Source organism: Cervus elaphus, chromosome 20 (genome assembly GCF_910594005.1).
Source record: "Cervus elaphus chromosome 20, mCerEla1.1, whole genome shotgun sequence".
In the NCBI taxonomy this organism is placed as follows: Eukaryota; Metazoa; Chordata; class Mammalia; order Artiodactyla; family Cervidae; genus Cervus; species Cervus elaphus.
In genome coordinates this window covers 89,761,196-89,787,936 of record NC_057834.1, presented here as the reverse complement: position 1 = coordinate 89,787,936, position 26,741 = coordinate 89,761,196, and the positions used below count along the sequence as shown (strand labels likewise).

The 26,741-nt window shown below is 39.3% G+C and overlaps 1 protein-coding gene across 4 annotated transcripts in view; it reads left to right on the top strand.

Annotated features, from left to right (window-relative positions):
- The window catches only part of ST6GALNAC3 (ST6 N-acetylgalactosaminide alpha-2,6-sialyltransferase 3), a 608,849-nt gene that overhangs the window by 552,167 nt on the left and 29,941 nt on the right, over positions 1-26,741 (top strand). The window contains exon 4 of one of the 4 annotated variants that reach the window (XR_006335819.1): positions 7,448-7,534. The exons of the other annotated variants lie outside the window; for them this stretch is intronic. The gene's annotated coding sequence lies outside the window, so the exon portion shown is untranslated. The remainder of the gene's footprint in view (positions 1-7,447; positions 7,535-26,741) is intronic. 4 annotated transcript variants of the gene reach the window in all.

The window sequence follows — 26,741 nt, the reverse complement described above, 5'->3', positions numbered from 1 at the left end:
AATCCATGCTTATCATACATCTTATTCCTTAAATCTGTACTTTACAGACAGATTTTTATTGCCTTCACTCTGAAGGTAAGTGATTTTTGAGCATTTAATCTCAACAAGTTAAGTTAAACCATCTATATGAAACGGACATTTTATTGGTCTAAGCTATTTGAATATTTGAACATTGGCAATTTTCTATTTTTTTCAACCTGAGTGGACTTTCGCGAGCCCTCAGTCACCCTGGAGATAAGTAGGACCTAAAGAAGAGGATGGTTGATGGCTCATAAGGTAAAGAATCTGTCTGCAATGCAAGAGACCTAGGTTCAATCCTTGGGTCTAGAAGATCCCCTGGAGAAGGAAATGGCAACCCACTCCAGTATTCTTGCTTGGAGAATCCCATGGCCAGAAGAACCTGGCAGATTCACGGCTGAGCAACTAAGCGTGCATTTGTATCTATTATTTACAAATACGCACATGTATGCTATGATTGCTAATATACCAAGGCACAACTCTTAAGGCGAGGGTCAATATTATAATGGGTATAAATCTGTATTTTGTATTTGCTCCTAGTTTCTAAATTGTTTAGTTAGTTCTGTTCAGATCGTCACAGCTTTAGTCCTGACACTGTGACTAGCAAGAAGCTTGACCTTGGATGGGGATGTGTCAGTTCTGTCCAGTTTCTGCTGCGTGCTTGTGTTTGCATTGGTAGTATTTGTGTCAATCTGTGGTTTCTTTGCAGGTATATCTTTAAGCCCATTGTGCACTTTAATAGGGCTAATTAATAAAAAATTTAATATAAAAATAAACGTATAACCCAATTTGACTAGACCACTTAAATCAGAGTGTGTCGCAGTATGCTGAATGTTAATATGCTGACTCTCTGACATATGGATGCCTGATGCTGCCACCGTGATGCAGAATGTTACATTTTAGTAGAACTTCATTTATAATTTTTCAAATAGAAGATAGATATAAATGAAAGGTTAAATGTAATCAGAATTTTTTCCACCCACATGCGATCTTTCCCCATGGCTTGGATTTCTCACAGCGTGGCAGTTGGGTTCTGAGAGAGACTCTCAAAATCAAGCATTCCAAGACCACAAGGCAGATGCTGTGTGACTGTGATCTAGCTTTGGACGTGATATAGTATCACTGCGACCATCCTTTGTTAATTAAAGCAGTGACAAGTCTACCCAGATTCAAGGAGAGAAATATGGACCCCACCTTTCTACAGAAGGAATGCCAATTTGTCCAATCGCCAATTTGTGACCACTGTTTATAAACCACCATGCTACCCAGTTAATAAGCCCCATATATTTTGTCTGTAATAAACAGTCATCCAAGTTTACTACCTCTCGTGATAAGAAGCTCATTATTACAGAAGACAAACTATTCCTTTTTTGGATAGTATGAAATTTAGAAAAACTTTTCTCAAGTTAAGTGAAAATATACTGTTTCATAATTATCAGTTTTTAGTCCTCCTTCTGCCCCCTGGAACTGGGCAGAGCTTGTCAGTTTCCTTTTTTTGTTTGAAAGTAGATTTCAAGTAAACCTTTTTCTTTGGATGCTCACATTCTTAGTTGCTCTAGTTAAGTTTCCTATATTTCTCGTGACCTTTAATCAACAATAGTTTATTCTTAACCCTTTTTAAAATGCTGCTAAATTTGAACACATGTTCCATTTAATATTTGCCCCTTGCTATAAAGTTATTTGCATATGAACTGGTTTTCCCAAAGAAAACATATGTATTTATTGAAGAATTAATTAAAGCATATTGCTAATACATAATTTTTAAGATCCTTGGAATGCCAGCGTACTCCAAGCCAGTGAGAGCTGGTGTGGTAGACTGTTCTATATGGTTCTAGGAGCAAATATTCGTGCCCCATATGGCAAATAATCTCAGCCAGCAAACATACCACAGCATCATATTGAGTTGAAAGTGTTCAGCAATATGCGTTATATACCCCTCAGAAACCTCTCTTTTTGCCATATATTTCTGTGTTCTGGTGAATGGCTTCAAACCATAATAGCAGACAAAATGTATGCAGGTCTGCTGCGGGTGAGGCAAAGAAACAGGAAGAGTATCATACTGGGTGTTAACATGCAGGGCTTCTAGCAGCTTGAGGAGCTTTTGATGAAAAGGTCAAGGTAGCAGATGGTAAAGATCAGCAGGAAATTAGGGATTGGTGTAAGTCCTTTTGACATTCTGAAGGGCATTGTAAAGCCTCCCTATAGGATTGACCAACAATTGTCTGAAATATCCCTAGAAGAAACCAAAGCTAGAGCATGTCATAACTCCTAGTGATTTAACAAAAATGGAAGACTGCTTGCCTGCATATAATGCCAAGAACTCATCTTCATAGGGGCTATGTTCTTAGGAACCTGTGTGATTCAGTTGGTAATTTATTTTCAGAAATACAGGCCTCACACCAAAAAGCATAATTCAATATTCTAGGTGAGTTTTGAACAGAGAAGGCTGAAGGAGAATTGACTTTGCTAAAATATTAATATTTTCCATCTATTATTTCAGTTGGATTTAGGTTTTTTAAATAGCTACTTTATACCATTGACCTATTGTGAATTTTTTCAATGAAGACCTCCAGATCCTTTTCAGATGAAATTCTGCAAAGCCAGATTCTCTTCCTCATCCCTGTTCTAACATTTTATGTGATTGTGGTGGTGATGAAACCCAGGACTAATGTTTATTAGGCATTCATCATGCTCTAGGCACATTTAAGTGCTTTCCACTATCTCAGGAAATCTTCACAACAAACCTTTGAGGCAGTTACTTATATTCTCCCCACCTTAGTATGGAGAAAGTTATAGAAGCCAGGCAGGTAGGTCTTACAGCCAGCAAATGGCAGAGTTGGGATCAGTATAGCACTTGTGGTGATATCAGATATTGAACATGCCATTTATGACATCAACTATCCCTCCCAGGTTGGATTGTATTTGTAAACTCCAGGAGGACACAACTTTATGTGGGACACTTCTTGCTTGGTTGACAGAAATGCTCAACAAATGAATGAATGAATATGTTATGAGTCAGTCAACCACAAATGCACTGAAAAGCATATGATAGTCCAGTTCCTCTTGATGCAAACCAAGTGTGTCACTCTTAATGTGTAATGAAAATTATTTATTTTCATCTGTGATTCTATAATTATGTTGCAGTTTAGTCACCAAGCCATGTCAGACTCTTTTGTGATCCTATGGAGTATAGCCTGCCAGGCTCCTCTGTCCATGGAATTTTCCAGGCAAGAGTACTGGAGTGGGTTGCCATTTACTACTCCAGGGGATCTTCCCAACCTAGGGACTGAACCCACATCTCCTACATTGGCAGGTGGATTCTTTACCACTGAGCCACCTCAGAAAGTGAAAGTGGCTTGGTTGTGTCTGATTCTTTGTGACCCCCGTGAACTATACAGTCCATGGAATTCTTTAGGCCAGAATACTGGAGTGGGTAGCCTTTCCCTTCTCCAGGATCTTCCCAACCCAGGGGTCGAACCCAGGTCTCCCACATTGCAGGAGGATTCTTTACCAGCTGAGCCACCAGGGAAGCCCTTCCATAATTATAAAATTCCATAAAAACATCCTTCTGGGAGAGTGAACAGCACTGAGGCAGAGCAGTCCTCTTTTTCAGGGCATGTTAGATGTCTCTGCTTTCCAAATATTTTAAAAGCTAGCAGCAACCTCAGGCATGAAATTATTTAATGGGCAGCCCTAAAAGAAAAATCAAGCTTGAAAAAAAGAGCATAAAAGAAATCCTACTGCCGACTCTCAGTGGAAAGCGCCATGGGTCCTGCCAACTTTAGAGAAATAAGACACCCATCACTGAAATTATGTGTCAGAAGAAACAAAACCAAATTACACAACTGAGCTTTCTCAAGGGTGGAGTGAGGAAGGGAATCTTAATAATTAGTTGTAGCAGATCGTTGAAAATATTGCCACTCCTTCCTATGGGACACCTCTCTGTGGAAAGATGATACACCCCCCCACCCCCATCCCACTTCTCTGATATCCAGTTTGGACAGTTGACTTTTTTGAGCCAGTGGCATGTGCGCAAAAGTGATGCATGCCACTTCCAACAGAAAGTTTTCAGAATCCTTATGGAGCATACTGCCACGTGGCCTTGTTTTCTGTGACAAGGTCAGCAATGTCCTAAATATGAGGATTGCAGTAGCTTGAGTCCTGGAGTAAAGAACACATCTAGCAAACCCATTATGGTCATGTAACACCAGCAAGAGTTGTTCAGTTGTTACAAGTCACTGAGTACTTTTGTTACCACCTCATGCCTTACCCAACATGACGGATACTTTAGTGCCTGTGCCTAAGGAGATCTGAACTAATGCTGGAGAAACATGTTAGGCATAAAAGAAGAGCAGCACCTTGCTGTCACAGCCACATTCAGCAAAGGAAGAACCCAGCACAGACACCATCTCTGAGGGCAGGACTGGACAGACTGGGGATCGAGGCATACGCAGAGCAGATGAACTGCCAAGATGGGAACAGGCCCAAAGCTGAGGGCCTGGGGATACTGTTAATGAAGTTAGTATCTTCCTGAGGAGTGGCAGAAAGTAAATAACATTTATTTCTCCTAATCATATTGTTTCTTTGCTATTAATCAACTGATTCCATAGACCTTCCTTTGAAATACAATAGCTCTCTACCACCTGTGAGCACCTCAAAATCACCACAGTACCTTAAAATCAATCAGATACCAGATGGATTTTTATTTTACTTATTTGTGGTTAAAATAGTAGATTTAGGTTTTGCATCTGAGAGTTGGCTGCAGCATTAAGAAGTCAAAGGTCTGGAGCACCCCTGGCCCCCTCATAAATCTATAGGTCTACTCCACTTCAATCCACTTCAAATATTTGGCTACTAATTAAATTTCATTGTACAAAAGTTTCTGCAACCAAAAATGTGTAGAAAACCACGGCCTCAGAGAAGGCCATGAGATTATTTCAGCTATGTGAACTGATTATCATCAGATTCTGCGGACTCTGTTCTGGTCTGTCCTAATCGCAACCCTTCTTTTCTGAGCATGTGACAGAAGAATCATCGCTGCAGAGATAAATATTCATGTGTGTTGCATTTTGCTCACAGGCACTGTATAAACTATATTTAGAACTCTGAATGTTGAGATGTACTGTGTCAACACTGAAATTTAATTACTGAGATGGACTTTAAATCCATGTACCTTCTTGCACTGTGGAGTGAATATTACCTCCTGTGTTTATTCATTCTCCTTTATGCTTCTGGAGGAAAGGGTTGCAATCTGTTTAACGAGGACACCCACCTGCCCTTCTCTTCCAAGTAAATGAAATGAGCTCTCAGTTTCACGACTCTTTTATCTTTGTATTGTGAAAAAGAAATATTGTCTTGCTAAACTCTTTGGACACTTCCCAATATGTGATATCTCCTTGCCACTCCTATTATCACTCATTCTGGTAATAAATGATAATGTTCATTGCTAGGATTTGTAAAGCTCTGTCAGTTAGCCCATTATTTTAAGCTCAGGTTAAGGTAAGGAATTTAGATTTATATGAGCCTGGTGCAGTTTCATTAGGAACCAAAAGCATTTTAATTTTTCTCTCACTCTATGCAAGAGACTTTATACATCTTAATGTTACATGAGTCAGTGTTTTAATATTTCTTTCAAATGTATCTATTCTCTGTATGCTATTTACTGTCTTTGTCAAAGTCAATGAGCAGGAAAAAAAGTATCTACATGGTAACTCAGGAACTACTGCCTTCTTGGCCCTTATATAATAGCTAAGTGAATGCTTTTAAAACTGAAACTATCCCTGGGACTTTTCCTGTATAGGATTTTTATTTTAAAATGAATATCATAAACCTTAGGTCTGAAAACTAACAGAATTTTTGCATTTACCTGATGGCCTGTAGCCTTTATGTTAGAAAGTATGTCAGTTTGCTTCCAGTTGGTTAGATGAAGCAATTCTTTAAAACCGAAATGGAAAGGTTTCTGTTATATTTCAGCAAGCACCAGATACAAAGGCCAGTTTGGGTGGATTATTATTAGAATGATTTTATATTAGTCTTGATACATGGTACAAAATAAGCCCCCTAAATGAGAAGAGACAAGGAAAGAAATGTATTTGATTATCTGACACCAATTCATTCTGTGAGATGGAAGGCTGATTAGAAGTCCAGGCACTGGGAGAGCATATTGTGTGAGTTCTGGTCAGGGCATGGTGGGCATGTACATGGCACTGGCTGGCCAGGTGTCCACGAAGGCCTTCCTGCCCATCCAGTTCTGCTCAGCTTCTATCTGTGTACGGCGCTGTGGCTGGCTTTGAGAAGGCTGGTTAAAGGGCCACATTCCTTAGGCGCTGACACCTGGTGTAAGTGAGGAGCAGCCTGCCGCCCTGCTGCCCTGTTCTGGCCCTGGGCTGTCAGAAGGTGTAATGGAGCATGTGCTTGGACACAAAATTCAGTTCAAATCACACTTCTCTGACTTACCAGTTGGATGACTCTGGGCAAACAATCTCTGAATCAGTCTCTTCATCTCTAAACTGGGAGTTCCCATGAGGATTAAATGAAATAATCCAGGAAAAGTGTCTGGTCCAATTCCAGACATATAATGGACTCCTGATAAATAGAATTCGTGAAGACACCCCAACCCTCTGGCAATGAGATTCAAATCTAATTGAGTTTCAGTGGCATAAGAGAAATGGCAGGTGGGCAGGAAAGGGAGGCTGGGATTAACAAGAGGCAGGCTCACAGCACCAGAAGGTGCAGACAGAGCCCATTGCTGGTTGTGGCAGCCTGAGCTCATCAAGAGCATCCACCAAGGATGGTTTACCTGGGCCTCCAGGAACCTGGAAAGCATACCAGGGGCGCTGTGTTCCAGCCAGCCTGAGGAATGCCAGAAAAGGATGGAGGTAGGGTTGACTGATGCGGCGAACACATTTTGTTCCTCTCCTTTTTTACATATAGATATTCTGCTCCTTGCTAGACACTGATCCTAAAAATGAAGGATGGACTTGGTAAATGCTCAGTGGTCATTAGTACCTTTTTTTTTTTTAAGTCTGTCAAAAGAAAAAAAAAAAAAATTTAAATAATAAAAATAAAACATTCCCCTATATTTTTTTTAAATGAAACTATAGTCAAATAAAGTGTACAATGCCACTGTCTTCCACTTTTAGCACCTCCTTCTTGATCTCTGCTTTTCTATCACAGCAAACTTCAGCATCTGTGTGTTAAACAGGACACAAGAGATAGGTCAGTAATAGTCAATAGACACCTAAGAAGAAGAGAAAGTTAACTGAATTGCAAAGCTGATAGCACGGAAGGAATGCGCTTGATACTTGCCATGGGTGGAAGGCTGGAGTGCAGCACATGTGTTCTGGTTGGCTATTTGCCTGTTTGTCCTTAGGTCCATTTCCCTCCCTTCCCTGCTTTACTGTTAATCACAGGAAACACCTTTTTTCAGGTTCCCTTGACAACCAAATTCCGGGTAATTTTCATCAGCAAGAGGTACTAGCAGAAGACTGGAGGATGGGAGGACTGAGAAAGCAAGGTATTTCTCCCAGTGCCTTTGGGGGTATTTCCAGTAGAAGCTGTTTCTCCTTTAGCTCTACCCACTCCCCAGGGGACATCCCTTCCCTCCGTGGCCTCCAGCTTCTGCTCGGCAGCCTCCATAGTGATACTTGTTCCAGCCTGAGTATACTGATTTCTGGAAATATCACTTCTTGAGGGTATTGGCTTCCTGCTGCTGCCTATATTTGGGATGTCTCATCTTCCCTTGATTGGCTTTTCATGTCTTTCTGTGTAACTAATTCCAGTGTTAAATTTTCTCTACTTGAAGTACAGAGTGGTTTCTTTTTGTGTCTAGACCCTATTGATACATTACACATGGTGATAGGAACCTACTTCTGCCCACAGTAATTCCATTAGAAAGGGAAAGCTAATGTAGTAGACGTGTGTCTACACAGCTCTGAATAAAAGCAAAAATGCATGAATAATGCACCAAAACGTTCCATCATAACAAAGCACTGCTTTGGTCTCCAATATTTCCTGCCATTGGCAAATATCTATTTGTTATTCTGAGGACTTATCATTAGGGCTAAACTCTTTCACATGACAGTCAGACACTTCTACAGGAGCCTGTAAGAAGTCTGTATTTTTCCAGGTGAGGAAAGCAGCCCTGAACTGAGGTTTCCTTTCACCCTGTACTTTCTAACATATAGTTCATTCCTACTCACCAGAAGGCCTGCCCATTGCCCTGGTGTAGAGGGATCTGTCTGGTGGGCAGGACAAAGTGCCCTGACCTGGTTTTCACTCTCTCCTTCTAAGTGAGAAAAACTGGAGATTTTTATCAAGTGATTAGAGAATAAAACTGGGTAATTTTTGTAAGAATTCAGACAGTAGCTAATAAAATGGGCCATTAAAATAATTCATGTCTGAAATTCAGCATTAATACGAAGCAACATGTTAGGTGGCTAGGGCTGACTTTTCAGAGCTCTGGTCCTAACTGCACAGTTGCCTGAATAATATTCAGAGAATCCACCTGAAGCAAAGGGAACTAAAGACTGGCTTAAGGGTAGCTTAAATTATTATTGAAGATAGCAAAATTCTACCAGAAACAGATAAACTGGGCATTCAGGTATTTAATGACTTAAAAACAAGTTCTTGCTTGATGACCAGCACTCCTGCATGCATAGAGCTTTTATCCACACCAAGTTTGGCAAACAGGGGGCAACAATACTCTTTACTTTCTTTTGGAGGGGTAGCAGGTAGATTCCATTTTGTATGGTGGCACCTGCCTTTTCACTGGGCTAAGTACCCTGAAAACCAGGCATGTATTTTAGTCATCTCTGGCTGAATCCAGTGGTAGCTAAGAGCAGGATCAGCAAAGGGACCTTGAAAACTGTATTCAGTGTGGCTAAGTTATATTATGGGCTTCCAAGGTGGGACAGTGGTAAAGAACTGACCTGCGATGCAGGAGATATAAGAGACGCGGCTTTGATCCCTGGGTTGGGAAGATCCCCTAGAAGAGGAAGTGGCAACCCATTCCAGTATTCTTGCCTGGAGAATTCCATGGATAGAGGAGCCTGGTGGGCTACAGTCCATGGAGTCACAAAGAGTCAGACAGGACTGAGCACACATGTCTCATATCCCTCACATCAAGTCATGTCATGTGGTACGTCTATACTCAAGAGGTGCCTCTATTTCCACCTCCCATTCCCTGGGGTTTGTGGAACCCTGTGCAATCAAGACCCACACTTTACTGAGGTTCTGAGCAACTGCTGAATGTGACCATCTTTCACCTGCCATTATGTCTCAATGCCTTGTACTAGCAAAGGACCTATCCATTCTATAAAGGAATAAGATTAGGATTTTAGGAAGGCTATAAAATAATGCAACAATAAATTTTTCAATACCCAGTTGTCAGATCTGTTTCACTACATTGCAAACACCAGATTACTTTTTTAATTATTTCAAACTCATGCTGGGAATTATACAAGAACCATACATTAGAGGAGAAAATAGGCTTACCTTTTCTATTGTCAGACTTCAGGCACCCACATGGATCTTCATGGTGGAGATTTTAGCAGCTTTCTTAATACTGAATTATTTCCAATCAGAGCTGAGAGATTAAAAAAATGAACTCTCTGTGGATCCACTCAATTTTTTAAAAACTCATGTTTAAAATTAATAATTTTCTTGGGCATTCAACATTGAATAATAAAGCTGAGCTCATTCACTTAAAGTTTTTAAATAGCTCTAGATTAGTTCTCTGTGATACAGGAAACCAGTAACTGTCCCAGGATTTCATTTCTGATTATGTGACCTTAGTCAGGTTGTTGTTCTCAGTGTCTATTTTCTGGAAAATGCAGGTGATAATGGTGTTTACCTTGAATAATTATTATGAGGATTAAATTAGATCATTTGTTTGTCATTCAACATCTCCTGCATAACTGGCATGGAGCCTGTCCTTGTTGAGCTTATGGTTTGGAAGAGGAAATAGAAATTAGTCAAATGATTGCATGAATAAATATGATTACAGGTAGATAAAGGCTAGGAGGATAGCTGATGCTATAAGAATACATGACAGGGGGACTTTGCTTAATCTGGGGAGAGGTGGGAGTTAGAGAAGATTTTCTGAAAAAATGCAAATGAGTGAAGATATGGGGATTATTGAGTTAACTAGATGGAGTGTGTGTGTGTCTGTGTGTCTATGTGTCTGTGTGTGTGTGTAGGGGAGTGATATTTCAAGCCTGTGCTCAGGTTCCCTCTGGGAACCCACCCCCCTGAGAAAACTATTATTTTCTTTCTAGATTTGTTTATTTTTATTTTTCACCAAAACAAATTCTATTTTTATCTGGAAATTTAGGGTATCACTTTGACAGTATGTGTTTATGTGGGTCCTCTGGTAATGGGTCTGTACTTTGTAAAGTGTGAGGCTGATGTGCATGAAGTCCATGTATCCTGGACACATATGATGGACAGTATTTGTCATTCATTCAGAAAACATTTTCCAGCCATCTACTCCTGACAGCCCCTACTCCATACGCTGAGGATATGGAGATGAAGGACACACAGCCTTTGTCTTCAAGGACTTCAACCCTAGAGTTTAGTGAAGAAAAGAGATACCAAAATATGTATTTATAATATGACATATCAGAGCTATGTGTGTTTGGCAATATATTCATTAGCACAGAAAGATCCTGGCTGCCTCTGCCTGAGAGAGTCAGTGAAGACTCCCCAAGACATGCATTCCAGAACAGGTTGTACAAAGATACCACATCTGTATACCCAGAACCTAGAAAGTGTCTGGTGCTTTGCATCTAAACAATAAATGTCAGTTTAATTTACAAATGGCACAATACAGAGCTCTATAAGTTATTCTAAATGGTTCATGTATATCATGTGAGAGTCAGCTTCTATGTACGAGGCCAGAAGTGTAAACAAGAGTAAATTGATGAAGATTTTCTTAATACAAGGTAAAGAATCCTAGCCTTGGTTCTCTGATCTTAGTGGTGGAAAGCAATGGAAGTATTGTAAGCAAAGATAATGACATAAAAGCTTTGCATTATAGAAAAATCACTGTGGCAGCAGTTTAGAAGATAGATACATGGGAGAAAAGGTTGAAAGCAGAGAGACTAGTCAAGAAGTGATGGTAGTTGCTCACACCAGGGAAGATGAGGTTCTAAGTGAAAGACAAAGAGGATGAATTTGAGAAACAAAGAAAAGTCCAGCAAAAGCATGTGGAGTTAAAGGAGAACAAAGAGATGGAGATGACGAGGAAATGCTTCTGGCTACATGACTGCTGACAAACCTTAACTGAGATGAGGGTACAGAAATGCAAAAACAGTTGAGACAATACACAAAGAACAGATCAGGGCCTGTTATTGATGAGGAACACTACACACAGGAGAGATTATAAACTTACATATTTATTAACTCCCTCACTCACTTAGGGAAGAGAAGGCATCAAACAGAACCTTGGAGCCCTCTGTCTCTCACTCCATCCCCTCTCTACTCTTCTTCATCTTAGACCTCCTGGTCCCTCTTCCTGAGTCACTGAAGACCTTCTGAACTGGCTCACACCCTTTCTTCAGCCAAATTCTTGTTATTACACAGCCATTGTCCTCAGACAAATTAGCTACTATGTGTTGACCTTTTCCAGACAGGAAAACCAGAATAAGTGCTATGTGACATCTTGCCCCTGCTGGCCATCCACCTGGGGATGTAGAGAAGAGGGAGATGTGCCTCATGTAATTTGGCAAGATGGGGACTGAAGTATCATGTCTGCTCAGTTGCTTAGTCATGTCTGCTCTTTGTGACGCCATGGACTGTAGCCTGCCAGGCTCCCCTGTCCACGGAATTCTCCAGGCAAGAATGCTGGAGTGGGTTGCAATTTCCTACTCCAGGGGATCTTCCTGACCCAGGGATCAAACTCACGCCTCCTGTGTCTCCTGCATTGGCAGGTGGCTTCTTTACCACTGAGCCACCTGGGAAGACTCGAAATATCAGAGAGAGAAGCAAAGAATGTTTTATACAGCAGATTTCCTTTTAAAAGAACTACTCATTTCCTCACATGCAAAAGATTCAAATTTTGTGTGTTGTCCTCATTCTTTTTTTTTTTTTAAATGTGTATCCACTCACAGTCGCTAAGTTGCTAAGAATTAAAACTGTCAACATGATTTCTTCTAAACAACTCTCTGGGAAAGCACTTAAAGCTTCCATTTATAATCCATGTGTAATTTAAGGACAAGAATGGAAGAATTATTTTTGAAACAAAATAATCAATGAATCATTTATCAGTTCTCCTGCCCCTTGCATAACATATTGTAATTAGTATGATGTCTTTGTTGGCAAGTAATTATCAGACGAAACGCAGTATAGAAGCAAAAGAAGATTCTGTAAAGAACTGTATTGTTTTGCAGAGCTAATGGTGATGCTATCGCTGGAATTTTATGTGATCACATTGTTAATTTTTAATTTGATCTCCTTACTAGCAACAGGGTTATTAGCTCCTACCTTGAGTTCTTACTGCCCAAACTAGATAATGAAATCATGACATGGTGAGCATTTTGAAATAACTATTCATCTTATTTAGATGAATAAAAGAAGAAAATAAAAAGAGATCCAAAGCTCTGCTGGCCTTTAACAGGGCACGGTGTTAATAAATTAAACTTGGCAGAACAAAGAGATATTTTATAAACTATCTTTCTAAACTATTTTTATATTTTCCTTCTTTGGTAAAGAATGTAACCACACTGTCCAGAGTTTCAAGATCACCTCCCAGCCACTTTTTCTGAGACTGTTTGCTCTACTTCCCCAAAGTATATTTTCATTCCAATAATTAATTATTGAATTCCTACCAGTTATGATACTTATTGGGGAATCAAAGGTAAATGGGACACAACCTCTGCTCTCAAGGTACTCATACTGGAGTCTAAGGGAAAAAGAAAGAAAGTTCATTTGCTCAGTTGTGTCCGACTCTTTGTGACCCCATAGACTGCAGCATGCCAGGCTTCCTTGTCCATCACCAATTCCCAGAGCTTGCTCAAACTCTTGTCCATTGCATTGGTGATGCCATCCAACCATCTCATCCTCTGTCATCTCCTTCTCCGCCCACCTTCAATCTTTCCCAGCATCAGGGTCTTTTCCAATGAGTCGGTTCTTCACATCAGGTGGCCAAAGTATTGGAGTTTTTGCTTCAGCATCAGTCCTTCCAATGAATATTCAGGACTTGTTTCCTTTAGGATGGACTGGTTGGATCTCCTTGTAGTCCAAGGGACTCTCAAGAGTCTTCTCCAACACCACAGTTCAAATGCATCAACTCTTTGGTGTTCAGCTTTCTTTATAGTCCAATTATCACATCCATACATGACTACTGGAAAAACCAAAGCTTTGACAAAATGGACCTTTGTTGGTAAAGTAATGTCTCTGCTTTTTAATATGCTGTCCAGGTTGGTCATAGCTTTTCTTCCAAGGAGCAAGCATCTTTTAATTTCATGGCTGCAGTCACCATCTGCAGTGATTTTGCAGCCCCCCCCAAAATAAAATCTGTCACTGTTTCCATTGTTTCCCCATCTGTTTGCCATGAAGTGATGGGACCATATGCCATGATTTTAGTTTTCTGAATGTTGAGTTTTAAACCTACCTTTTCACTCTCCTCTTTCACTTTCATCAAGTGGCTCTTTAGCTCTTCTTCACTTTTTACCGTAAGGGTGGTGTCATCTCCATATCTGAGGTTATTGACATTTCCACCTGCAGTCTTGATTCCAGCTTGTGCTTCATCCAGCCCAGCTTTTCTCATAATGTACTCTGCCTATAAGTTAAATAAGCATGGTGACAATATACAGCCTTGACATACTCCTTTTCCGATTTGGAACCAGTTTGTTGTTCCATGTCCAGTTCTAACTGTTGCTTGTTGACCTGCATGCAGATTTCTCAAGAGGTAGGTCAGGTGGTCTGGAGTCTAAGGGAAATATAGCCCTTAAATAAATGATTTCATTACAATGGAATAAGTGTGCTGATGTCATAGGTCATAGGTCAGTGCCTTGATGGTGAATAGGGGGGACTTACTCTTACAGAACACTAACCACTTACCTGCAGAAATCTCTTAAGATTTGTCCTGATTCACACAAAGCCCATCACAGTCAGCATAAGAAAGAATGTGGAGTGGAAGCTGCCTTCATGATGCCCCTTCACCCTGCATTTTATCCAGAAGGGCCTCCTGGATTCCCTTAGGACATGACTCTAAATATGGGTTGCTGTATGTGTGGTAAGTCACTTCAGTCGTGTCTGACTCTTTGTGACTCCATGGATTGTAGCCCGTGAGGCTCCTCTGTCCATGGGATTCTCCAGGCAAGAATACTGGAGTGGGTTGCCATGTCCTCCTCCAGAGGAACTTCCTAACCCAGGGACCAAACCCAGATCTGTCTCCTGCATTGACAGGCAGATTCTCTATCACTAGCACCGCCTGGAAAGCAGGGGATAACTTTCAGTGGCTGCTGAAGTCATTATATGGCCATGTGATTTTAATTGTGATTCTTGGAAATAAATATATCTTTCTAACAAATATAGAGAATGTAAAAGCACTGACATACAAATGAAGCTATTTAAACAGCTATTTTTTAAACACATCTAGAACTGATTTTGTTTTTAAATAGAAAGCTAGCAGTCCCAACAGTCAGTCTTAACAAACATGATATCCCACGATTTCCATTTGTAAGGTGATTTATGGATAAACAGAAAAGAAAAAAAACATAACACATGTACCTAATTCTTAAAAAGTTTCACTCTCTTCTTAGGGAAAAAAACATACTTCTCCCTTAATATCCTTGACTTTTGGGACCTTCAAAAGTATGAAAGATGTGTAAAACCTTCTTGTTGCATCTAGTTTTTCAGAAGACCTGAGTTATCAAATTATACTCCATAATAAATTGTTCTTAACTATGTCCTGATATTGTCTTCTCAGGAAGGGAAACCTCAATAACATTAGGTAAATAGATTGATGGAATGGATAGATGGATGGATGCATAGGTGGGCAGATGAATGGATGAATGGATAGGTAGATGGATGGATGGGTGGATGAATGGTGAATAGATGAATGGACAGAAAGATAGACAGATAGATGTGACATCAGCCCAGGACTTTCCCCCTGCGTTTCATGTCAGAATATTTGTTATAACTGATGCTTTCAATGAATTATACACTCGGCCAGTCATAATCTGGATCTCCACACACCGAGATGTTTGGGATGCTATTAGTCAGTCTCTTTAGAACTGAATTCAATTTTGATTGAACATGTTTATACTTGTAAGTTTATAATTATCCCTGAGTTCATTTTAAGAGATGGTTAAAAAGGTTTCTGTTTCTTCCTTCTTGCTAACAACTGCTGTGTTCTCAGAGAGATTTACTAGTCTAAAAGATTTCTGGGGACATTAATAAAAGAAAGAATAAAGAAAGAAAATCCATAGTTTAGTCTGAGTCTGGAGGCATAAAGCAAAGAGATAGTAGGCAGTTTTCTACTGATTAGTTTTCCCATTTGATGTGTGTAGGAGGCCTGCCAAAGACACTCCTACCCAGAACTTTCAGGGCATGGGGAAAAGCTCTAATATAGCAGCAGAAAGTCTGGGTATTCCAGTTTGACTAATCATTCGAGTCATCTTCTCTTCATTTATGCAATAAATATAAGTTGTTTACTTACCATTTGCTGGGTCCTGGTCATGGCAGGGGTGAGTTTCCTTCCCTTTCTAATGGAAACCTATAGATACACACAAACCAGACACACACACACACACACTACTTGACTTCACATTTTCCATATAAAGCTGTGGAAGTTGCTGATAAAACTACTCCCCTGTTCTGAGAATGGTCCCAAAGGTCAATAGACTAGTCAGTAGCCCATTAGGCCGCTCTGTCCATGGGATTCTCCAGGCAAGAATACTGGAGTGGGTTGCCAAGCCCTTCTCTAAGGGCTCCAAGGGATCTTTCTGACACATAGATCAAACCTGTGTCTCTTAGGTCTCCTGCATTGGCAGGAGGGTTCTTTACTATTAGGGCCACATGGGAAGCCCATGTGAAGAAGTGGACTTGGCACTGAGTGTAGATTCTGGAGAAGGCAGTTTTCCCTCTAACAATTGTGGGCATCATTTCTGGTGGGAGGGCAGTGGGGAAATTGTATGCATTTCTCTCCAGATTTGCAATGGGCAAAAGGATTCTATTTTTTAAAAAGGTACCCTGATGTCAACGTATGGCAAAAACCACTACAATATTGTAAAGTAATTAGCCTCCAACTAATAAAAATAAATGAATAAAAATAAAAAGGTACCCTGATAATACAAGAAGGAGAGAAAATATTCCTGGTTTTCAGCTTTAAAGGATCAGCTTAGACTGCCATTTTGAAAGGAATTTAAAAATTGATTACTTTGGTGCTTCCCTGGTGGCTCAGATGGTAAAAGCGTCTGCCGGCAATGCAGGAGACCCGGGTTCGATCCTGGGTTGGGAAGATCCCCTGGAGAAGGAAATGGCAACCCACTCCAGTACTCTTGCCTGGAAAACTCCATAGACTGAGGAGCCTGGTAGGCTACAATCCATGGGGTCACAAAGAGTCAGACACGACTGAGCAACTTCACTTTCACTTTCAAACAAGCAAATGAATCTCTGAACAGCTGTTGACAACCTAAACTATTAGTAAGTAAAGGGCTTTTGTATTTTTATTGTCTCTTTACTAATGAAGAAACTTAGACTTAAAGAGATTGAGTGATGCATGCAAATTCACATTAACCAGAGTTGGGATTGGGAACCCTGGGATCTGTCTGGCTTTTTCTAACATAATGCTACTCTGCTCTCTATGCTCTCACCCTCTCTCTTTGCTCTGTCTGGCATACCTCTTGTCCACCGGGCCCAGATTTCAGTCATCCAGGCTCAGTTTAGGAGCAATAACCAGAGGCCTTCACAAAAAGGATGGGAGACTTTTCACATGAAAGTGAAAGAAAGTGAACTTGCTCAGTTGTGTCTGACTCTGTGACCCCATGAAATGTCGCCTACCAGGCTCCTCTGTGCATGGGATTTTCCAGGCAAGAATACTGGGGTGGGTTGCCATTTCCTTCTCCAGGGGATCTTCCCAACCCAGGGATCGAACTCTGGTCTCCAGCATTACAAGCAGACACTTTACCGTCTGAACCACCAGGGAAGCCCTAAGGGTGCCAATCAGACTCACCAAAGGAAAGGATCCCATGCACTCCTGCACATCTGCCCACCCCATGGTATATAGCCCGGGCTTTCAGAAGGATAGAGTGTCCCTGGGGACCAAAGGAATGACTGGGGTCAAGCTTACAAGTAGAACTGTTTTGCAAAATGTTGCTTACAGATTCAGAATTTAAACTGATGATGAGGCCTTGGGAAAGAAATAAAAATTCTAATCCTATTTCAGTCTTTCTGGATCTAGAAACTTTTTGTATTGACTCCACTGTGTTCAATGATGGAAAAAAGTAAAATACCTTTTCAAACCTCCACTAATCCTTCTGATCTCTACTATACCCTTGATTCAGGAGTGCTTTTATAAACAAGCACTGAGCTTCACTGTTCATTCCTGCCATAAATACTTCACAAAATAAAAAATAAATGGGCAACCTCTGTCAGACCAAAAGAAGGATTGTTTCTACTAAGTGTTTAAGTGAGAAGTAATTAGGACATTTTTTCAATAATACTAATATCTACTATATACTTCTTTCTATACCTATACAGAAAATAAATTTCTAACAAAAATATGTGAAATCTAAGTATATCTGTTTGAAATTGCATCTTTGTATTCTTCATGGAAGGCAAAATTACTTTATGGAACTGAGTATTAAAATATTTATTTTTCAAAAAATAATCCTTCTTGATTAGTATACTTGTTTTTTCACCATGGTTTTAGGTTCACTGCATCACTTTTTTCTTACATATATTTTTACAATTGCTTATGGCCATAAATTTGATAAAAGAATACCATTAATATTTCTCATTTATTTTTCCTTATCCATTTGCATTAAAATAAATCATCTTTTGTTATTCCCCTATGCATAAAATAATTGACTTGTTTAAGATTTCTTTTTTCTTTTTTCAGTTTTAGAGTATGAGCTTATTGTAAAAGAACAATTGTAGAGTAGACATTTCATGGTGAAAAAGAGCTGAGTGCTATGTCTACATATGAATATCCAAGAAATTATGTTAAAATAGGTTATTTCCTTATTGTATTACCTTTCCCATTTTTAGCTCAGTGTGTGTGTGTGTGTGATAGGAATAGTGTTGCTTAAAAAAAAACTTCCATCTCTCTATCATATTTTATTATTTTTGGTAGTGCATATCAATGAAATTATGATCATTTATGCAGTTTTCAGGACACAGAATTTGATAACCTATGTGCTGTGTTCTATTCTCTACATCTGGAAAAATGATTTTGTGGGAAGAGAGAAATAGGTAGGAATTAAAAATCTATTTTTGATCAAAGGTTAATTTAAAGGTATACTAATCTGAAAAACAAGACCGGGAGCTGACTGTGGCTCAGATCATGAACTCCTTATTGCCAAATTCAGACTTAAACTGAAGAAAGCAGGGATAACCACTGGACCATTCAGGTATGACCTAAATCAAACCCTTTATGACTATACAGTGGAAGTGAGAAATAGATTTAAGGGACTAGATCTGATAGACAGAGAGCCTGATGATCTATGGACAGAGGTTCGTGACACTGTACAGGAGACAGGAATCAAGACCATCCCCATGGAAAAGAAATGCAAAAAGGCAAAATGGTTGTCTGAGGAGGCCTTATAAATAGCTGTGAAATGAAGAGAAGTGAAAAGCAAAGGAGAAAAGGAAAGATATTCCCATTTGAATGCAGAGTTCCAAAGACTATCCAGGAGAGATAAGAAAGCCTTCCTCAGTGATCAGTGCAAAGAAATTGAGGAAAACAACAGAATGGGAAGGATTAGAGATCTCTTCAAGAAAATTAGAGATACCAAGGGAACATTTCATGCAAAAATGGGCTCAATAAAGGACAGAAATGGTATTGGCCTAACAGAAGCAGAAGATATTAAGAAGAGGTGGCAAGAATACACAGAAGAACTGTACAAAAAAGATCTTCACGACCCAGATAATCACAATGGTGTGATCACTCACCTAGAGCCAGACATCCTCGAATGTGAAGTCAAGTGGGCCTTAGAAAGCATCACCACGAACAAAGCTAGTGGATGTGATGGAATTCCAGTTGAGCTATTTCAAATCCTGAAAGATGATGCTGTGAAAGTGCTGCACTCAATATGCCAGCAAATTTGGAAAACTCAGCAGTGGACACAGGACTGAAAAAGGTCAGTTTTCATTCCAATCCCTAAGAAAGGGAATCCCAAAGAGTGCTCAAACTACCACACAATTGCACTCATCTCACATGCTAGTAAAGTAATGCTGAACATTCTCCAAGCCAGGCTTCAGCAATACATGAACCGAGAACTTCCAGATGTTCAAGCTGGTTTTAGAGAAGGCAGAGGAACCAGTGATCAAATTGCCAATATCCGCTGGATCATCGAAAAAGCAGGAGAGTTCCAGAAAAACATCTATTTCTGCTTTATTGACTATGTCAAAGCCTTCGACTGTGTGGATCACAGTAAACTGTGGAAAATTCTTAAAGAGATGGGAATACCAGACCACCTGACCTGCCTCTTGAGAAACCTGTATGCAGGTCAGGAAGCAACAGTTAGAACTGGACATGGAACAACAGACTGGTTCCAAATCGGGAATGGAGTACGTCAATGCTGTATATTGTCACCCTGCTTATTTAACTTATATGCAGAGTACATCATAAGAAACGCTGGGCTGGAAGAAACAGAAGCTGGAATCAAGATTGCTGGGAGAAATATCAATAACCTCAGATATGCAGATGACACCACCCTTATGGCAGAAAGTGAAGAGGAACTAGAAAACCTCTTGATGAAAGTGAAAGAGGAGAGTGAAAAAGTTGGCTTAAAACTTAGCATTCAGAAAACTAAGATCACGGCATCTGGTCCCATCACCTCACTGGAAATAAATGGGGACACAGTGGAAACAGTGTCAGACTTTTGGGGGCTACAAAATCACTGCAGATGGTGACTGCAGCCATGAAATTAAAAGATGCTTACTTCTTAGAAGGAAAGTTATGACCAACATAGATAGCATATTAAAAAGCAGAGACATTACTTTGCCAACAAAGGTCTGTCTGGTCAAGGCTATGGTTTTTCCAGTGGTCAGGTATGGATGTGAGAGTTGGACTGTGAGGAAAGCTGAGCGCCAAAAAATTGATGCTTTTGAACTGTGGTGTTGGAGAAGGCTCTTGAGAGCCCCTTGGACTGCAAGGAGATCCAACCAGTCCATCCTAAAGGAGATCAGTCCTGGGTGTTCATTGGAAGGACTGATGCTGAAGCTGAAACTCCAATACTTTGGCCACCTCATGTGAAGGGTTGACTCGTTGGAAAAGACCCTGAGGCTGGGAGTGGTTGGGGATAGGAGGAGAAGGGGACAACAGAGGATGAGATGGCTGGATGGCATCACCGATTCAATGGGCATGAGTTTGAGTAAACTCTGGGAGTTGGTGATGGACAGGGAGGCCTGGCGTGCTGCGATTCATGGGGTCGCAAAGAGGTGGACACGACTGAGCGATTGAACTGAACTGAACTGAATCTGAAAATGGGATCACCTTCACCACTCTCAAATGAAGAGTCTTATTTCAACCTACTCTTATTATCGGGCCCAACATTCTCTGAGGACCTACTCTGACTACATACATTCTTTGGGGAGCTAGGGATATAAGAATCCAGGATATATAGGGATATAAGGGTCTCTGCTCATTTTTCTGTGTACCCTTCCCCACCAGAAATTCCTGGATCTCAGTATACATCTAATACAGCATATAAATCTATTTTATCCAGTATATAATCTCATCCAGTTTGCAAATCTCTTCCACTTCTGTGGTATTTCACTGTGCTGAGATTGTGCTGTGCTGTGTCTTGAAGATGTCTACTCGTATGTTTTAAATCATGTCAGGGTTATTCTCAAATAAGTGCATCAGAACAACATTCTTTTTGCCAACTTTCAATTTATGAATATGGATTAGCCTTAATAATCAGATTAGAGCACTACTTTAGAAGCTATTTATCTAATGTATTTTTCCCAATTCCGTTTCACTGAAAAATTGCCTGGCAATGGTCATCTACAAAATGGACAAATATTGAAGCCACCTTCAGGTTTTTTTTTTTTTTTTTCAGGAAAAAAACACACATTAAAGTTCACTGGTTTCAGTTATTTTTACTTATTTTCTAATATTCACTGAGATATGACTAAATAATTAATAAAAATAAAATGGGTAGTGGAGTTTGAGGAAAATGTATAATAGAACAGCCATATGACCCAGCAATCCCACTGCTGGGCATACACACCGAGGAAACCAGAATTGAAAGAGAAATGTGTACCCCAATGTTCATCGCAGCACTGTTTATAATAGCCAGGACATGGAAGCAACCTAGATGTCCATTGGCAGACAAATGGATAAGAAAGCTGTGGTACATTTACACAATAGAATATTACTCAGCTATTAAAAAGAATGCATTTGAATCAGTTCTAATGAAGTGGATGCAACTGGAGCCGATTATACAGAGTGAAGTAAGTAAGAAAGAAAAACACCAATATATTATTAACACATATTATATTGACACATATATATGGAATTTAGAAAAATGGTAACAATGACCGTATATGTGAGACAGCAAAGGAGACACAGATGTAAAGAACAGACTTTTGGACTCTGTGGAAGAAGGTGAGGGTGGGATGATTTGAGAGAATAGCATTGAAACATGTATATTATCATATGTGAAACAGATCACCAGTCCAGGTTTGGTTCATGAGACAGGGTGCACAGGGCTGGTGCACTGGGATGACCCTGAGGGATGGGATGGGGAGGGAGGTGAGAGGGGGGTTCAGGATGGGGAACACATGTACACACATGGCTGATTCATGTCAATGTATGGCAAAAACCACTACAATATTGTAAAGTAATTAGCCTCTAATTAAAATAGATAAATTAAAAAAAAGAAATGGGCTGGGAATAAGGGGATTACCATAGGCAGTAGTGAAAGTGACCAAATGAGGGAGGCAGGAGAGTGCAATTGTATACAGAGGAGAAAACGTGAGGAATGGAGAGATTTTGAAGGAATAGGAGGAAATCTAACTAGAGGTTGGCAGGGGCAGGATCCAAACACCAGGTCACGAATGCAGTGGGAGATAGCTCTCTCAATCCAAATGAATGAAAACAGGTACCAAATGAAGAAAGTTCAGGAGTGGGAAAGATAGGGAGAAAGAAATATTCAGAGACTTAACCATCTCTAATTGCTTTGAAAAGAGGTGAAATCATCATCTGAAGACATTAATAAGGCATGTAGAAAGAGAAAAAACGCTGTCAAATGTACTTTGACTGCTGAAGAAAAATACAACATAGTTCAAATGGGTCAAAATTTAGACAGTAAAGTACTACTTTGATGTGGGAATTGTCATAAGGCTGTGTGGAAGTGACAACTATATTGACTGGCCACGAAAATGGATTTGTTCAGCCATTTGCATTAATGAGAATTTAAATGTAACAAGTATAATTTCGAGTGACTTAAGATGAATTAATAAAAGTCAAGGCTCTTGAATTAAAAAAATAAAGAATGAGAGAAAAGGATTGCAAAAAAATGAATGGCAACCCTGACTACTGACAGCTTGGTTAAGAACTGCGCAAAGCAAACACATATAGAAACAAGCTTAAGTATGAGTTTGATGCTGGCAGTGCACCCAAATTATGACTGGGGACCACTTCAGTGGCACGGCAGTTCTGGAGTGAATCAGCAGGAAAAGAGACACAAAGCTACACTTGAGGCTGCCCAAATCATTTTGTTTGTAAGTTGTTAGTATAAGTCCAAGTACAATAACATGTTTGTGACTTTTAAATGTAAGGCAAGCAAAGGAAATGTGCTTTTTAAAAATCTTAAATTTGATATTCGATTAGGAATGGATTTCCTAAAAACAGCTCCCAAAGCACAAGCTGTAAAGGAAAAGACTGATACATTTGACTACTCGTATTCATTATATTAATTAATTAATTAATTAATATGCTAATTTTATTTTTAAAAGTTTCATCAATTTAGCTGATTAATTTTAAGTTTAAATGTTTCCAAAGAAAAAAAGTAAAAAGATAAGCCACAGTGGTGGGGGGGAGATACTTGTAACACATACAGACAGGAGGAACGTAAAGTATTAGTAAAAAATCATTAAGAAAAAGACAACCCACTGGAAAATATAAACAATAATCTGGACAGTTTCACAGAAGTGGAAACACGGATAGCTGATAAACATGTGAAAATATTCTCCACCTCATTAGTAATCAGGGCAATGCAAATTCAAGTCCAAAATAAATACAATTATACACCCACCAAATTGGCAAAAATTTTAGTCTGAAAATATACAGTATTATTGAGGATGTAAAAGAGCAGCAGGAACTATTATATGCTATTGATAGGCATAGAAATTGGTCCCAGACTCTAGAAAACAATTTGGAATTACCTTGTAGTTGAACATTTGCTTACATTTCTACCTAACAATTCTACTCCCTACATATTTCCCTAGAAACACTAGAGAAACACTAGTACAGGTGTGTGAATGTTCATCGTAGTAATGTTTGCAAAAGGAAAAAGAAAACTGGAAACATTTCAGACATCCACTGACAAAAGAATGGATAAATAAACTGTTATGCACTCATAAATGAATTTTACTATAATAATAAAAATGAATTAATTATACCCAAAAGCATAGCAGAGATGAGTCTCACAAACAAAATGTTGAATAACAAAGACAAGTCACAGAGAAATACATATAAAATGATGCCATGCATTACATATATATAATATGCAAAGTTGAAAAACTCACAAAACAAATAATATTCTGTTTGTGGACACATACAGGTATGTTAAAACTATACTAAAAATAACGGAGTAATAAATCCTAAAGCCAAAATAATGGTTACTCCTGCTAAGATTGGAATACTAGTGTCTGAATTCTTAATGCTGAGTTTTTTTTAAGCTTGGTAATTTATTATTCTGTGTACTGATGAATACATTACCTTTAGTCTTTCATCTATATGAATTATTTCATAGTAGTGGATGTAGATTTGGGACAAAATTAAGTTGGAAGTGAAAAATCAAATCTATAGGAAAAATTTGGTATTAGTCTATGAGCATACATGTTTGGTTTAATGTGTAAATTTTTGTGACTTTCACCATGAACAATATAAAGAATTGACTGGTCCTAGCAAAGTCACAGTTCTTTGAAAGAGAGGTTGACTATTTGAATTATCAGGACAGATCAGTGTTTAATTTTTAATTGGTAAGAAGTACTTTATTATAATGAATATTATCAATTTAACATCTGTACACAACACAAGATTACTAAAAATACATAGTATGCTTTTTCCAGAATATGTTATATGAAACCTCAGAGGTTAAAGTTTCTGTAATCAGATGTGTTCCTCAGTGATCAATGCAAAGAAATAAAGGAAAACAATAATATGGGACAGACTAGAGATCTTGTCAAGAAAATTAGAGATATCAAGGAAGTATATCATGCAAATATGAGCACAATAAAGGACAGAAATGGTATGAAGATAGTAAGAAGAGGTTGCAAGAATACACGGAAGAACTATACAAAAAACATCTTCATGACCCAGATAATCATGATGGTGTGATCACTCACCTAAAGCCAGACATCCTGGAATGTGAAGTCAAGTGGGCCTTTGGAAAAGGTCAGTTTTCATTCCAATCCCAAAGAAAGGCAATAACAAAGAATGCTAAAACTACCGCACAATTGCACTCATCTCACACACTAGCAAAGTAATGCTCAAAATTCTGCAAGCCAGGTTTCAATGTTACATGAACCGTGAACTTTAAGATGTTCAAGCTGGATTTAGAAAAGGCAGAGGAACCAGAGATCAGATTGCCAACATTCGTTGAATCATGGAAAAAGCAAGAGAGTTCCAGAAAAATATCTACTTCTGCTTTATTGACTACACCAAATCCTTTGACTGTGTGGATAACAATAAACTGTGGAAAATTCTTAAAGAGATGGGAATACCAGACCACCTGACCTGCCTCTTCATAAATCCATGTGCATATCAGGAAGCAATGGTTAGAACTGGACATGGAACAACAGACTGGTTCCAAATCGGGAAAGGAGTACGTCAAGGCTGTATATTGTCACCATGCTTATTTAACTTATATGTAGAGTACATCATGAGAAACCCTGGGCTGGGAGAAGCACAAGATGGAATCAAGATTGATGGGAGAAATATCAACAACCTCAGATACGCAGATGACACCACCCTTACAGCAAAAAGTGAAGAAGAACTAAAGAGCCTCTTGATGAAAGTGAAGAGGAGAGTGAAAAAATTGGGTTAAAACTCAACATTCAGAAAACTAAGATATGGCATCCAGTCCCATCACTTCATGGCAAATAGATGGGGAAACAATGGAAACAGTAACAGACTTTATTTTGGGGGGCTGCAAAATCACTACAGATGGTGACTGCAGCCATGAAATTAAAAGATACTTGCTCCTTGGAAGAAAAGCTATGACCAACCTGGACAGCATATTAAAAAGCAGAGACCTTGCTTTGCCAACAAAGGTCCGTCTAGTCCAAGCTATGATTTTTCCAGTAGTTATGTATGGTTTTGAGACTTGTACTATAAAGAAAGCTGAGCACCGAAGAATTTATATTTTTGAACTGTGGTGTTGGAGAAGACTCTTGAGAATCCTTCGGACTGCAAGGAGATCCAACCAGTCCATCCTAAGGGAAACAAGTCCTGAATATTCATTGGAAGGACTGATGCTGAAGCAAAAACTCCAATACTTTGGCCACCTGATGTGAAGAACTGACGCACTTGAAAAGACCCTGATGCTGGGAAAGATTGGTAGAAGGAAGAGAAGGGGACAACAGAGGATGAGATGGTTGATGGCATCACCAACTCAATGGACATGAGTTTGAGTAAACTCTGGGAGTTGGTGATGGACAGGGAGGCCTGGTGTGCTGAAGTCCATGGGATCACAAAGAGTCAGACACGACTGAGCGACTGAGCTGAACTGAACTGATACTTATTCTTAGAAATTCAGAAGTAAACACCTAATCTGACTGCTATATTAATTTTTCTGTTAAAAACATTAATGAAAAGAGCAATATGCACAATTTAAATATGAGAGATGGAGAGAGAATATAAGTGTAATCTCTAGTCAAGTCTAAAAGGATCATGCATCAGATAACCTCTGATGGTGTCTTCTCCACCTCTGTCTTCAACCCCTTGCCCTCTGCCAACACTTCAAATGTTAGAGTTCCTTAAAGATCCATTATTGTTCCTGTTCTCTCCTTAATCTCTTTTCTTCCCCTACAATCCATTACCTGGTTATGTCAAGACTTCTCTATCTAAACCTGATTTGTCCAAACATTCTAAATTCATTTTGGAACTTCCCAGACTCAGGTCCCAGAGGTATCTCAAATTTAACACATCTTTACCAAACCCTGTTCAATTATAGCCTAAAATATTGTGGCCTCTGGATTCTTCATTTCCACTCTCCACTCTCTACTAGGTGGGTATCATCATCCCACCTAGTTTTTATGTTAGAAATACCTTCAATTGACTCTTTGCTGCATCCTCATATATTCATTTTGCTATTCTGGAA